The sequence below is a fragment of the Peromyscus eremicus genome, chromosome 8a, assembly GCF_949786415.1.
Source record: "Peromyscus eremicus chromosome 8a, PerEre_H2_v1, whole genome shotgun sequence".
Classification (NCBI taxonomy): domain Eukaryota; kingdom Metazoa; phylum Chordata; class Mammalia; order Rodentia; family Cricetidae; genus Peromyscus; species Peromyscus eremicus.
Genome location: NC_081423.1, coordinates 60,395,076 through 60,409,914, shown reverse-complemented (window position 1 = coordinate 60,409,914; position 14,839 = coordinate 60,395,076). Strand labels below are relative to the sequence as shown.

The following is a 14,839-nucleotide window of genomic DNA, read 5'->3' as shown; positions in this document are numbered from 1 at the left end:
GGGGGAGAAAAATTCACAAGCACATGGTAAAGTCACAAAGGCCAGATTGTACAAAATCAAGACTTACTCTTTAGTTCTGTGACAAGAAGCCACTGAAGACTTTCCAGACTAGGCTGATATTTTTAAAAACGCCCACCTAGCTTTCCTGTGGAGAATAGGCTTATTTGTTGATGTATGTCAGAGACTGCAGGAACCTCGTATTCCTGTGACTGGGTTTGGTTTGCTTTGGCTTACTTGTCAAAGGCTAGAGCTCTTAATGAAAGGGAAGGCGACAGGAAGGCAATATGGAGTGCTGGTAAAGAGTATGTGACTCTGAATAATTGTGTTTCTTTTTCTAAGTCTGCATTTCTTTATCCTAAGAATGGGAATAAGAAACCATATACCTGCCTGGTGGAATTATGTGTTGGCTAGTAAAACTGTTTCTACAAAAGAGTTTGAAAAAGAAATAGAAACACAACTATGTCTTAGTCAGTGTCCTATTGCTGTGAGGAGATGCTTAGGCACAAGTTGGTACCAAAGACTGAGAATTTCTGTGATAGACCTGACTACTTTTGTTTGAAGGAATGTGGACTTTGGGACTTTGGATTAGGAAAGCAGTTGAATGTTTTAAGTGGGGGCTTAATGGGCCATACCAGTAGGAGCATGGAAGACAGTGGTGCTGAGGGTGATCTGAACTGTGGGGGGCCTAGCTCAAGAGGTTTCAGAAAAGAATATTAGTATGTGGCCTACAGACCATTTTTGTGATATTTTGGGGATGAAATGTGGCTGCTTTTTGTCCTTGTCCAAAAAATTCTGTCTGAGCTAAATTGAAGAGTTATGGATTAACAGCTTAGGCAGAGAAGATTCCCAGACAGTCTAGTATTGACTGAATTGCTTGATTATTAGTAGCCATACTTATGCAGATCTATAGTGAAAAGGAGCAAGCTGAGCAAGGAAAAACATAAAATGTACGATTTGAAGAGAAAAGGAGCACCAGGAAGTTTAATGAAGTCAAGTCCAGTGCTCAAAGAGATAAAAAAGTTTAAAGAAAAACCTGATGCTAAACATAATGAAAGGACTGGTGACCTCAAGGCAAGACCCCACCCAGCTAAGCTTCCAAGTTGTGAAAAAGAATTAAAGAAAAGCTTAGGGCCAGGTATGGAAGTACACACCTTTAATCCCAGCACATGGGAAGCAGGGACAAGATCACTGAGTTTGAGGCCAGCTTGATCAAGTTTCAGGACATTCAAACTTAGGCAGGGAAGGAAACCATTGAAAATAGAAAGATGGTTAAGATGTATTTGATGAGGGGGCCATGTTTAAGTCCCAGCAAGCAGCAGAGTTTAGTGGCTTTGGTCATGTGGTTCTGATTTTAGAGTCAAGGATACACCCTCTGTGACTAAGAAAAGCTGCAGAGGCCAGGTGTGGCTGGAATGTCTCTGCATGAAGGTCCAGAACAGCTACTGCATGAGGCTGTGAAGGTGAAGCCTGGATTGCCTTGAAGAATCCAAGATGTTGGAGATGCCAGAGTTGTGGGATACCTACCAAGGAAAGCTGTTAACAGGGAAAGGAATCAGCTTAAGGGAAAGAAACGTGTTGCAGTCAACAAAGCTGAAAGGAATTGGAGATCCCAAGAACACTTTGACATCAGACATGGAAAGGCAGAGTCTGGAGTTTGCCCAGCTGGTTTTTGATCTTCCTTTGGTCCAGTATTTCCTCATTATGCTCCCTTTCTTCCATTTTGGAATGGTAATGTATATTCTGTCTCCAGCTACAATTGTATTTTGGAAGTATGTGATATGCTTTTTCATTTTGGTTTTATAGGGTATTATAGTAAAGAGATTGCCCTGAGTCTCAGAGACTTAGAACTGTGAATTGTGATAGACCATGGGGACTTTTGAAGCTGGACTAAATATATTTTGCATTATGATATGGTTACAAGCCTATGGGAGCCAGGGAGTGGAATGTGGTGGTTTGAATAAAAATGGCCCCCATAGGCTTATAGGGAGTGTCACTATTTGGAGGTGTGGCCTTGTTGGAGGAAGTGTGTCACTGGGGGTAGGCTTTGAGGTTTCAAATACTCAAGCCAGGCCCAGTCTCTCTCTCTCTCTCTCTCTCTCTCTCTCTCTCTCTCTCTCTCTCTCTCTCTCTCTCCTCTGCTGATCCCAAAGTATAACTCTTAGCTATCTCTCCAGCACCATGTCTGCCTGAGCGCTGCCATGCTCCCTGCCATGATGTTAATGGACTAAACCTCTGAACTGTAAGCCAGCCCCAATTAAATGTTTTCCTTTAAAATAGTTACTGTGGTCATTGCATCTCTTCACAGCAATAGGATATTGACTAAGACAATGTAGTACAGTGAACAAAAAGGAAGATGGTTAATACAAACCATCAGAAATGGCTGGGCTTGCTTGCTGTAGGCCTGCACATCACTACCTTCCAACCAACCAGATTGCTATTACTATATCTGTTATATAAACATAACATAACATTTGTGCTCACAATCTCTACAGATTAACAACAGGAAATTTTATATTGACCACTGAACATCTCTAGGTTCCTTTAGTTATTTGATATCATTGGATTTGATAATCCCATATATGATTCTTAAAACATACAAGAACAAGGTATATCAGAAGACTCTGAAGATTGAAGTCCCTTCTATTTTTATGCTTGGGATTTAGCTCAGTGGGAGAGTTCTTGCCTAGCATGTGTAAGGTCTTAGTGCTTGATCCTTACCAGTGGGAGGTGGGGTGGGAAAGAAATCAGAAATATTGGCTTACCAATTAGGGCTTACTTTAATGCTAACAGTTTTGCTTTAATTTTCCATCTTGAACTTAATGTTAGTCAGTTTAAATATTCTTTCTTAGCCAGGTGGTGATGGTGGTGCATGCCTTTAATCCCAGCACTCGGGAGGCAGAGGCAGGTGGATCTTCATGAGTTTGAGGTCAGCCTGGTCTACAGAGTGAGTTTCAGGACAGCCAGGGCTATTACACAGAGAAACCCTTTCTCAACAAACCAAAAAAGAAAGAAAGGAAGGAAGGAAGAAAGAGAGGAAGAAAGAAAGAACCTTTCTTCCCAAGTCCACTCTTTCACCCCCACAAAACGACTCCATGTGAAAACCCCCACAGAGGCTGACCTCTAGAAGTCTATTGCTTGCTATAGGCCTCCATGTCATTACTTCTTCCAGCCTGGGACACCCTAAGACTCTGTCTTGCCCTAGAAGAGAATGTAAAACTACAGTCTAAAATGTAAATGAGATTGTGTATACTCAGTGGTACAGAATATGACTGGTGTGTATGAAGCCCTGGATTTGATCCTAGCACAATCAATCAGTGTAAAGTATTTTAAACCAAATAATCTTGCACTTTAGATTTTCCCCTTTTTAAAAAAATTTTTTTTTTAGTAATGCAAAGGCCAACATCTCTTCCTTTCACTGGGCTAAAATTTCACAGAGGTAAAATGAATTCCCTATAAGGAGATAAAAAAACAAACAAAAGAATAAAACACAATTATCTAATGTGTCCTTCTTCTTGTGTAATTGTGTAGGGATTGGGTCAGAAGAACAAGGAAGTGAAAGAAATGAAGAAAGCTTTTCTTCTTGGGAAATAAACTAACAAAGTATTTTCCTGACCACCTGCCTAAGGAAGAAAAGACCTACAACAGTTATGGAAGCTGCTGTTCATAGCTGAGCCCTCTAAGCCCAGTAATTGGAGCTGCAGCTTCTCTAGAACCTTTTCTCCTTTTAGGCTTGATGGCAACAGGTTAAGGGGGTAAGAATAAGAAGAGAAACCTCAGGACTCTCAGTATTCTCAGTGGCTGCTTCAGCCATAGTAGTACTCCAGCCAGCTAGTCACTATGGACACAATATTCTTACCCCCATCCTTATCCTCAGTACTGGGAACTGAATAGGCCTTGAGCATGCTAGTCAAGTACCCCTGACATTCTTATCTAAAGCCACGGTGAAACTTCTGCAATTAGAGCTGGTATTTTTCTGTGATCTCTTCTATTCACAGTCATCTGCTCTAGGACTCTGTCTCTCCAACAGCAGAGGGAGCAAGTAGCTGCTTCAAGTAGCTGTTATTCAAGTGGAACCACAAAAAAGGGCAGAGACCTTTTTTTCGTCTAGGAAGGTCCCATGAGATCTAAGGCAGTCAGTCCTCTAGACAACTTGGCTTCAGGTCAAAATTTTTTTACCATTTATCTAAATTTCTTCTCTTCTTACTATATACAACACTTAATGATTTTCCCTCTCCTTTTCATAACCATCCATGAAACTTGTTGATTATACATTCTCCAAGCAGAGATTCTGTATTTTATGTCCAGTCCCCATAGCTCTTTACCCAGTGATACGTAAGAGTCAACCAATTGTTGAATGAATGAATACACCCAACCAAGTTCATACTATTATTACCCCAAGATTACAGATAGGTTTTTAGTGATTGACTTTATCATCTAACTCTTTATATGAGTACTTCCACTTCAAATAGTTATCATGATCCCATATCACTTCCCTTGGAGAAAGTTAAATAATGGGGTTTTCAATGTTTGCTCTACAAATAACACCACTCCTCCGCCCCCATGTTAAATCTTCAGAGAACTGTGACTTTGTGTGCATGAAAGTGCAATACTCAGAACTGAACCAGAACTTTGTGCATACTAGGCAAGCACCCTGCCACTGAGCTATAGCCTCAGCCCAAGCCTTTAAATTAGGAAGGACATCTTCAAATTTCATTTGATACGGGAGTAAGAATAAGGGCAGAAAGGGGTGGGAGGGAAATACTCCCTGAGAGTAAAACAGGATCTAATTTTTTTAAGGTTTGTTTTTATTTTATGTGCATGTATGTGTGTGTGTGAGGATGCTCTAGAATGGGAGTTAACAGAAAGTTGTGAGCTGTCATGTGGGTGCTAGGAATGAACCCAGGTCCTCTGGAAGAGCAGCCAGTGCTCTTAACTGCTGGGCTATCTCTCCAGCCCCCAGGATCTAATACTTTTAAAGAAAGATAAAGAAGCATGACTCTAGCCAGCCCAGGGGTGAGGTTGTGACTTAGCGGTGAAGTGCTTGCCCTAGCATGCACAAAGCCCTAGATTTGATCTCCAGCAGTGCACAGAGCGAGCACAGTGCTGCACGCTTGTGGTCTAAGCACTCTGCAGGTGGAGGCAAAAGGATCAGAAGTTCAAAGTCATCTTTGGCAATACAGTGAATCTGAGGCCAGCCCTGGAGACATGAGACCATGCCTCAAAAAAATCAAAGCAAAAAAACAAAAACGATAACAAAAAAGTATCAGTCCAGGGACTGGAGAGATGGCTCAGAGGTTAAGAGAAGTAACGGTTCTTCCAGAGATCCTGAGTTCAATTCCCAGCAACCACATGGTGGCTCACAACCATCTATAATGACATCGGGTGCCCTCTTCTGGTGTAAAGGCATACATGCAGGCAGGACACTGTATACATAATAAATAAATCTTTAGAAAAAAAATATCAGTCCAGTTGCCCTATGTGTATATATTTGAGACAGGGTCTTGATACATAGACTAGGCTGATTTGGAACTCACGAGTCTCTTGTTTCAACCTTCTTAGTACTGGAATTATTGATGTATACCCTACACTTAGCTCATAGCTTTGCTTCTTTAAGTGAAAAAACACAAAGTTATTGCATAGCATGCGTGCATGCATGTGCGTATGCGTATGCATTTACCAGCCTGTGTATGGAGTTCAAAGGATGACTATGGTACATGCATATCAAACTCAGATCATTAGGCCTATATGGCAAGGCTACAACCTGACTTTTCAAATGAATGAAAGGTCTGGCTATAAAAGAATTGTCAGTAATTCCAGCACTGAGGAGGTAAAATCAGGAAGATTACAAACTTGAGGCCAGCTTAGGCTATATGGCAAGTTCCAAGACAGTCTGAGTGACCTACAGAGATACTACTGGGAGAGGGGTATAGGCAAGAGGAAGAGGGAAAAGAAATCCAGAATTGCCTGTAAATACAAACACCTAAGTAATTGTTTGCAAGGATGAAAAACTACTAACACTAGAGCCACCCTTTTCCAACATACTTAAATATTTTTAATAGATTTTCATGTACTGATTTGAGAGAAAGAGAGCTTAAACAATAAGCCAGTACAAGTTGAGAGGATTTCATCACACGCTGAACAAAATGTATCTTGTAGGATACTATATAGAAGCCTGGTATACAATCTATCAATGATTCTGCTCTCTGGTAATGAGCTTATTAATAGCTGTCAGCAGAGATGTGATGTCAGTGCTGTCCCTGCTTATCACAAAACACTGAACTATCTTATAACCTTTCCACACTCAGTCTGTCATCTGCAAAAGGCGATGAAAGAGTGTTCGTGTAGATTCATCAGTTAATGTTTGTAAGCATTAAGGAAATGAGCACCACTCCAGCTATTTATGAGTCACAATAACTGAATTCATGCCATTCTAGACGCTTCATTAAGATGGAATGAAGTTCAACTAGGTGAGTCAATATAATTAGTAAAGAAGGTCCTAAAACTGTACCATGAAGATAAAGGGGAAGGAGTGCTGTAACATAAACCTGAGAAGCAACTCCAAGATACGTTGTTTCTGTGAGTGCTATGTTCTACAATAAACATCTGATACACATAGAACATAGCTGTATGGCCTAATTTTAGTCACAGCTATGTGTTGGAAGAAATCAAATCTAGTGAAAGTGTATATGTGGCGGGGAGGGATCAGTCAAAATCCATTCAAAGAATATTGTAATATAGCATGTTATACTAACGATAATTTTTGGAATTTAATAAGTAGGACTTATGGCATAGTCTAGATACAGAACAAATCTCTAAGTGGGAAAAATGATTGCCATGTTTCTAAGCTTCAATTTGATACCAAGTCACCTAGGTTCACTCATAAAATGGTACTTGGAGCTGGAGTTGACAAGAGTAGCCCAGTCTCCTGTAAGTATGACAATCACAAAATATTCCTTTATAAAGTCTTTTCTCCCAGTGCCACTCCAATCTACACAAGCTTTATGACAAAGAAGAGCATAACAAAAAGCACTAAGACTTAGGGAGGCAAGAAAAGGTATCTGGGATTACAGGAGAAGCAGAAAGCAGAGACTAAGGATTTCTTTTCTTTTTCAGACAGGGAGTCAATGGGCAGTTCACTCATTTTCCCTATTCACAGCTCATGTATTAATTTCCTTCCCTCCAAGATATTTCCAGAAGCCATTTAAGGTACAGCAATATGTATGAGCAACAAGGTTTTACAGCATTCAAGAGAAATCTACTTGTATCTGAGAATCTCCAGATTAATGTTACTGCCCACCACAATGCATAAAAATAAGCCATTCTCTAATTCCAGACTGACTCCTTCAGTAACTATGCTAAGGATCAGCTGGAATAAATAAGATACATATCATTTCATGAAATATAGCTTAATGCTTTATACCCTGGTAATAATAACCTTATTTGGCTTTATATTCTCAATAGTCAGGACACAGTGTATAGGGAAGGAATAAAGGCCCAGTGGCAGCACCAATACCAAGTAGGTGCTATTGGAAAAGGGAAACAATTGACTATTAAAACTATATGCAAGAGGGGCTAGAGAGATGGCTGCAGAGGACCTCTGGGTTCAGTTCCCAGTACCCTCATGAAGCTCACAACTGTCTATAACTCTAGTTCTAGGGGATCTGACATCCTCTTCTGACCTTTGCAGGCACCAGGCATACGCATAGTGCAAATGCATCCATGTAGGCAAAATACTCATGCACATAAAATAAATGTGTTTTTTAAAGAAAATATATATGAATGAATATAGTATCAAACTTCCTTCTAAATTAGCATCTCTCTTGTGGTAAGTTAGTGCAGCTCTCAGGCTGCATCAGAGAAGTTTCTTTGTGAAATAGATAATGGTTAGTACAGAAGCTCACAACTGGTCAAAGTACAGAGAGTAAGTGACTATGGAGTGGTTAGCCACAAATGGATATCTCCATCACAGCGCTTCTCCATGGCTGGGGATATTTTGGAAGAGGGAATTGTAAGACCCAGAGGTCAGGGAGAACCAGAGAAAAAAATGTCTTCTAGACATGACAGGACCACTGCACTCACAAACTCACAGCAGCTGTGGTTGCCTACACAAGACCTGCACAAGTTCAAGCCAGTCAGCATTCCAGCAAGGGGTGGGAAAGGGTTCATAGGCCCCCATCCCTAACTGAGGAGCTATGGACAGTTGATGGTTTCTGGGGGAGAGAGAGCTTTCTTTAAGGTTGTGGCTCCTGGTAGCTGCAGTGGATGGCCCTGCATCCAGAAGTACATGAACAGCACAAATTTGAGTCCATGTGTTAATAAATTAAAAAAGAAAAAGGGATGGCAGTAGTGGTACACATCTTTAATCACAGCACTCGGGAGGCAGAGGCAGGTGGGTCTCTGTGAGTTCAAGGCCAGTCTGGTCTACAAAGCAAGTTCCAGGACAGCCAGGGCCATTACAACCCTGTCTTGACAAAATAAAAAACAAAAAAAGAAAAAAGGAAAAGAAAAACTTGTGGGATCTACTGCTCCTGCCAATGGTGTAATAAAGGTCTCTAGAAACAACCACAAAATGTATCCATGAGGGGAGAAAAAAAACCAAAGACAATTATAGTCTTATAGACAATTACAGAAGGAGATACATTAAAAGTTCCAGGATGCAACATTTTATTACTTTGATAGATATGATTTGAGTAGAGATTATTATGCATGTAAATGTAGCACAGTAGTTGTAGATTATAAATATACTAATATACTAATACATACACACACATTCTGAGTCACCTGTTTGTCTTCCTATACTACTGGCTGAGGCCAAATAGATGAAATAATAGGCACTACATTAGTTGCATCAAGAGCCAATTCCACCACCCCAAAAGTTTTTAATTAATTACCAAAGGCTGCATGTTATTTGTATATCTATAAAAACATATACCTACGTACATTGAAATCACTAAAGATTTCTGATTCTCCACATTCACAGCAAAGTAATGCTGCTGACTCACTGTCTTCCAAATAAGAGCTCTGTAATACAAACAAGATCATCACTTCAAATATCCAGACAAATGAGCCCATAAGCATGAGAAAATATGCCAACCAAAATAACTGAATTAATGTTAGCTCATTGGTGAGAAACTGCAATTCTGATTAGTGGTGGCTGTTTTAAACAGAGCATGGCTAGTGACTAGTTGCATGAATAGACTAGTTAAGTGATTGGAAAATTGATTAAGGAATGTTTGATTAGCTCAAGCATTTTCTGTGGATTCCCAATTTGGGCAATGGATGACCTTTTTTTCTGTAAGAATGGTGTTATTAACCTTTCATATTCAGAACTCTTCTCAAACTGAGGATAGACCTCTATTCACTTAACCTCCCATCCAAAGATAGACACTGATGCTATTGTTTAGAGATAGGATTCAGAAAGTAAGACAGAGTAAGATAGAGCCTGATTAGAGGATTAAAAACACTAGCCTCACCTCATTAGACGTCTGCTTACAAGCGTTTATCAGAACCAAAAGACATGCTCTACTCAAGTCTTTTGCCAGATGCCAGAAAACAATTTAAAACCTTTTCTTCCATTCCCCAATCTCTTTTTTTCCAGACTCTGTCTAGAAGATAAGTACAAGGAGACAAAGAAGTGAAACAACTAGCTGGTAACATAGGAATGTTTTCCCCTGTGACGAATGACACAAAAAGAGGACAGAGAAGCTCTAACTCTGACCCATTAGATGCCACTCAAATGTTTGCTGCTAGGGTGACTGTGGATGGAAACCAAGTTATCCTCACATATGATATATACATATATATCCTTATGTCATCAAGACTTCTCACAAGCAGTGGTTGAAACCCAGTCATACATGGTACTACTTTGTAGCTGTCCTCTGACACTTGGATTTTTCCAAGCAAGGATGTGTTTGACCTGCAGAATACCTGAGAGATTAAGAGTTTTAGAATACAAAACACTTGAATGAGGGAATGTAAAGCTGGGAGATACTATTTCTATTAACTACTTTGTTCCTGGTTTCCTTCTTTTTTACTTTTTCCTACTCTGATACTCTGCCCACATTTGGTTTTATGATCAAGTCTTACTAGGAATTATCCCTCTCTCTTCTTTTAGAAAATAATCAGAAATAATTAAATATTAAATTTCAATCTGGTAACTATAGTCTCTTTGATTCTTCCTTTTATAGGGAGAAAAATAATACCCTCCTGGCTTCTTTATTTTTTATATAAATGTACAAAATACTCAAAGACTTCAAGGAATTCTACTGCAAAAGCTAAAGACTTGATAAAAGGATTGAAGTAATTATAAGGTGGAGAGTGGAGCTGTTTTCAACTCTTCCAAACTCTCATGCTGCAACAAATCAGAGTAATATTGAGTATACCAAAAGTGGCCTGCCACTGCCACAAACTGAAAAGAAAAACACACCAATTAATTAATCCAAACCACACTCATTAAAACCTTATACTTTTTGAATATTTACACTAGTACTCTCAAACAACCGTCAAGGATGAGGTCCTGTAACCACATCTGCATTGCTAAGTTATTTCAGGATTTAACTATATCCTTATAATTAAAACAATTCATTAAGATACCTATCCATTTAGATGTGCTGATAGAATTACAACGTAATTGGTTTCTAGGACATGTATTTACTTGTGACCAACATATTTTAGCCCTAAATTATAGTCTAAGAATCCTAAGGGAGACAAAAGACACTTCAAGTTTTTTCCCCTGCCTTCAGAGGTAACTTGACAATTCTGATTCTTGGGATGCTCCTAGTTACTATGCCATTTATTTCCAAGAAGACAAGAATAAATGAATGAATTTAAGTAGAGCTAAAGACATTTATTTCTGATTTCAAACATTTTTCAGTAAACTGGGAACAAAATGTGCTCCCTTAATTTACTTCCTTGGTGGGGTTTTATATATAATATCAATTCAAGATGGTAGATAGGCTCTTATCTCAACTGATCTACTGAGATTCATATTATAAAATTTCTCCTGTTTGCTGGGCCTTTCACTTGCACACATTTTACCACTGAGCTACATGCCCAGTCCTCAAATGCTTTTTCTACCATAACGTGGTGATATATCTCCTTTTTTTCTTTCTGTATCTCTCCCTTTCTCTTCCATCCTCTCCCCTTCTTCCCTTTCTTCTTCCTTCCTTGTGGTATTGGGAAGCAGCACAGAACCCCCAAAACATCAGCTTCTTCTTCAATAGAAATTGAAAAAAATATAGGGCTATAACTCTGTGGAAATATGCCCCTTTAACCAAGTATTGTTCAGAGAAAAACAGGTTAAGATCACTGGAAAGCAAAAGATCTACACACAGCAAGAAGTTTTGATCCAGAACAGTTTCTAAGCAGCAATATAGTTATAAAATGTTGTGATCTTTATATGGGATATATGGTGCAAGAACTCTTATACTTGTATAGTTACCTAGTAATTGACAAGCGGAAGTCTTAAGAAAGAAACCCCTTACTACTGTTAAGTCTTTTTCATTCTATCCCTGATCTCTGTCGTAAGTCCTATAGTTTAAGAAGCAGAAAACATTTGACTATTTTCTCTATCCATCCACCTTTCTTTCCTTCTTTCCTTTTCGGGTGGTTGTTCTAAGTGAATATATTGCTGCTGTACTCAAAAGAAACTAACATTTTTATTTGGTTGTGTTTTTAGAGACAAGGTCTTAGTCCTGACTGGCCTGGAACTCAATGTGTAAAACAGGTTGGCCTTAAACTTGGGTCAATCCTTTTGCTTCTGCCTCTCAAGTGCTGGGACTGCACCACATGCCAGTATACCTGACTGAAAACTAGGATTTTTTAAATATATTATCTGTGATGGCTATTCTTGGTAGCCAACTTGACTACATCTGGAATTATCTAATGGAGGGCACACCTGTGAGGGATTTCTGCTTAATTTGAAGTAGGAAGATCTACTACTAATCTGGATCTCTGAGGTAGGAAGACACTCTTTTAATCCAGATCTTGAGGTGGGAAGACACACCTCTAATCCAGATCTTTAACCCAGATCTAATAGGCTTCTGCTGGAAGCCTTATATAAGGACATGGAAGGAAGCTTTTGTTCTTTGCCTGCTCACTCTCATCTTGCTATCAAGTCATTCCTTCACTGGCATTAGAGCCTATTTCTTCATTATTCCAGCATATACTGAAGACCAGTTGAGACATCCATGGACTGAACAACTACTGAATTCTTGGACCTTGTGTCCACAGGCAGCCATTGTTAGATTAACTGGACCACAGTCTGAAAGTCATTCTAATAAATCTCCTTTATATACATAAATATTTTCATTCTATAAATTCTGCTACTCTAAAGAACCCTGACTAATACATTATCAACTATCAAATAATAAAATGTATCTTTATCTAGGACTAAGATATTTTAATCCTTAGATGCTAAGACATATCCATACACAGGTACAACTGGATTAACAAAGTAATTTTATAGTCTGAGGATAATCTGGTTGAGAAAACTATTTCTGATGTACCTAGCCCCAAGTTACATATTGCAAAACAATTATGTCAATATGTAATGCAAGCACTGGTAAGCAAAATTCAGAACGTGTCAAAGAATTATTAAGTATTCCTTCCATTCTTATTCTTCCACCTCCTAATCCTCTACAATCCCATTCTCAGAAGTAATTATCATGCCAGTTTCTTAGCTACTGCCCAGGGACAGTCTGTACATGACCAAGTTTATATGTTTAGATGTCCTATCTCTAAAGAAACAGATGAAAGCAATTTCACCTATTTTCCTGCTCTTGCCTTAATTTATCTTTATTTCAACATTTAGAAAATCTCTCTTGAACCTTTCCATCCAGCCAGATCCTGCACCTCTTTCTCCAGGATCTAGCCAGGTAAATGAATAGAACTAGAAAAGTTTATTGAGTGAGGTAACCCAGACCCAGAAAGACAAATGTCTCCTGTTCTCTTTCATTTGAGGTTCCGAATCTTCAGATGTAAGTATATGACCTAGAGTAACTACATAAATTAGGAAGTTAAAAGGGACCACTATGCATGGGGTGATGGTGGAGGAGCAACAGAGAGGGGAATAACAGGGTACAAGTGATCTGAGGAGAAAATGGGAAAAATGGGGAGGCTTTAATTATGAAGGGGGAGGGAGGTAAATATACAAGAAAGAAGGTAAAAATAGCCGGGCAGTAGTGGCGCACACCTTTAATCCCAGCACTTAGGAGGCAGAGGCAGGTGGCTCTCAGTGAGTTCAAGGCTAGCCTGGTCTACAAAATGAGTTCCAGGACAGCTAGCACTGCAACACAGAGAAACCCTATCTCGAACCCCCTCCCCTCCCAAAAAAAGAAGGTAAAATAACAGCAAGGATGTCTGGAAAAGTCATAAGGAAACATACTATTATCTACCTAAAAATACCTATAATACATGTGAGTGTATACATAGACATAAGTAGTTTAAATGAAACTTTCCCATCTGCACCAACAATGCTCTCCCCAGAGCTACAGACTATCTAACAAACCCCACTACCAGGCATGAGAAGCCCTATTTTGAGTTGTTGGTCAGGGTCAGGCAAGAGACTCCCAAAACATTATAAGCCATTGTTATTGCCCTTGGTTGCCTTCCAGAGTGGGAAAGTAAGTCCCTATTGTTGAAGACACCATGCACTTCAGACACAGGATCTGAGGACTTGAGCTGGATCTGATCCGAAAGCCTCCTCCCTGAAGGAGCCATATAGGCTTTCAAAGGAGGAACGCAACCACTAGCCCTCCCCACCTATGATGCCTATGAAAGACAATGACCAGCAAGGCACTGCAATCCTAGGGGTGCAGTAGTGGCATGTATACCTTGGCAGTAACCAACAGCTCTCTAATTTGAGGCCTCTTGAGCTTTGATGGACTTACAGCCTGCTCCACAAGAGGAAAATAATGTCTAGTACTTGAAATCTAGCTAATTACCCAGGGCTAGTGAAGTCATGGATCTTGGAAGAAAACTATAACTACCACTTTAATAAACTAGCATAATCCCTAACTGTATTCTAAGTATTTATCCTTATACTGACAGAAAAGTATAGTTCTCACTCCTTTTCAAGGAAAGTTCTCTTTGCAACAGACAGAGACCATTACAGAAAATCACAACCAATCAAAATGCAGAGTTGTAGAAATCTGTTCCAACTGATACATCTACAACACAACTCCTGTGCCTAAGGCTCAGATATCACATTGCAAAATAGGGGACAGAAGAACTGTAAGAGCCAGAGAACAGGGAGTTTGTTGTGAGATAGTGCCTTCTAGAAATTGCAGAAGTTACACTCCTGAAGTTTCACCAAAACGGCTACCTAAACATGACCTGAACAAGGATGACACAAATACACATGTTAATGTGTAAAAGGGAATACTTAGGAGACTTCAATCCTAGACAAAGACAGACATCTACAGCTCAAAAAGATAGCCTAGAAGAAATCAACTCTGTCAACACTTATACCTACCAGCAGCCAGCACACCCCATGAAGAGTAAATACATTTCTGTTGTTAAAGTCTGTTTCTTGCTATGGAAGCCTCAAAAACTTTTACAGAGAGGAACTATTTTCATGCTCTTTTCTAGGACCTGTAGGAGGCTACTCAAATTCTTCAAACTCAGCTAAGCTGGATTAACTTCCATTTTACATTAGTCTGAGTCAAAGACAGGATCTTTCTATATAGCCAAAATTTGGCTGTAACTTGCTATGGCTTCAAATCCAATTCACAGTCTTCCTGCCTCAGCCTGCCAAGAGTTGGGATTTATACACATGTACACCATACTACATACTTTTAACAATCCTTGTGATTGGTTATATTACTTTCCACTCTAATAA

General features: G+C 39.4%; 1 protein-coding gene across 1 annotated transcript in view; it reads right to left on the bottom strand.

Moving 5' to 3' along the window:
• Positions 1 to 14,839, bottom strand: part of Ssh2 (slingshot protein phosphatase 2) — a 235,608-nt gene that overhangs the window by 161,157 nt on the left and 59,612 nt on the right. The window lies entirely within an intron of this gene.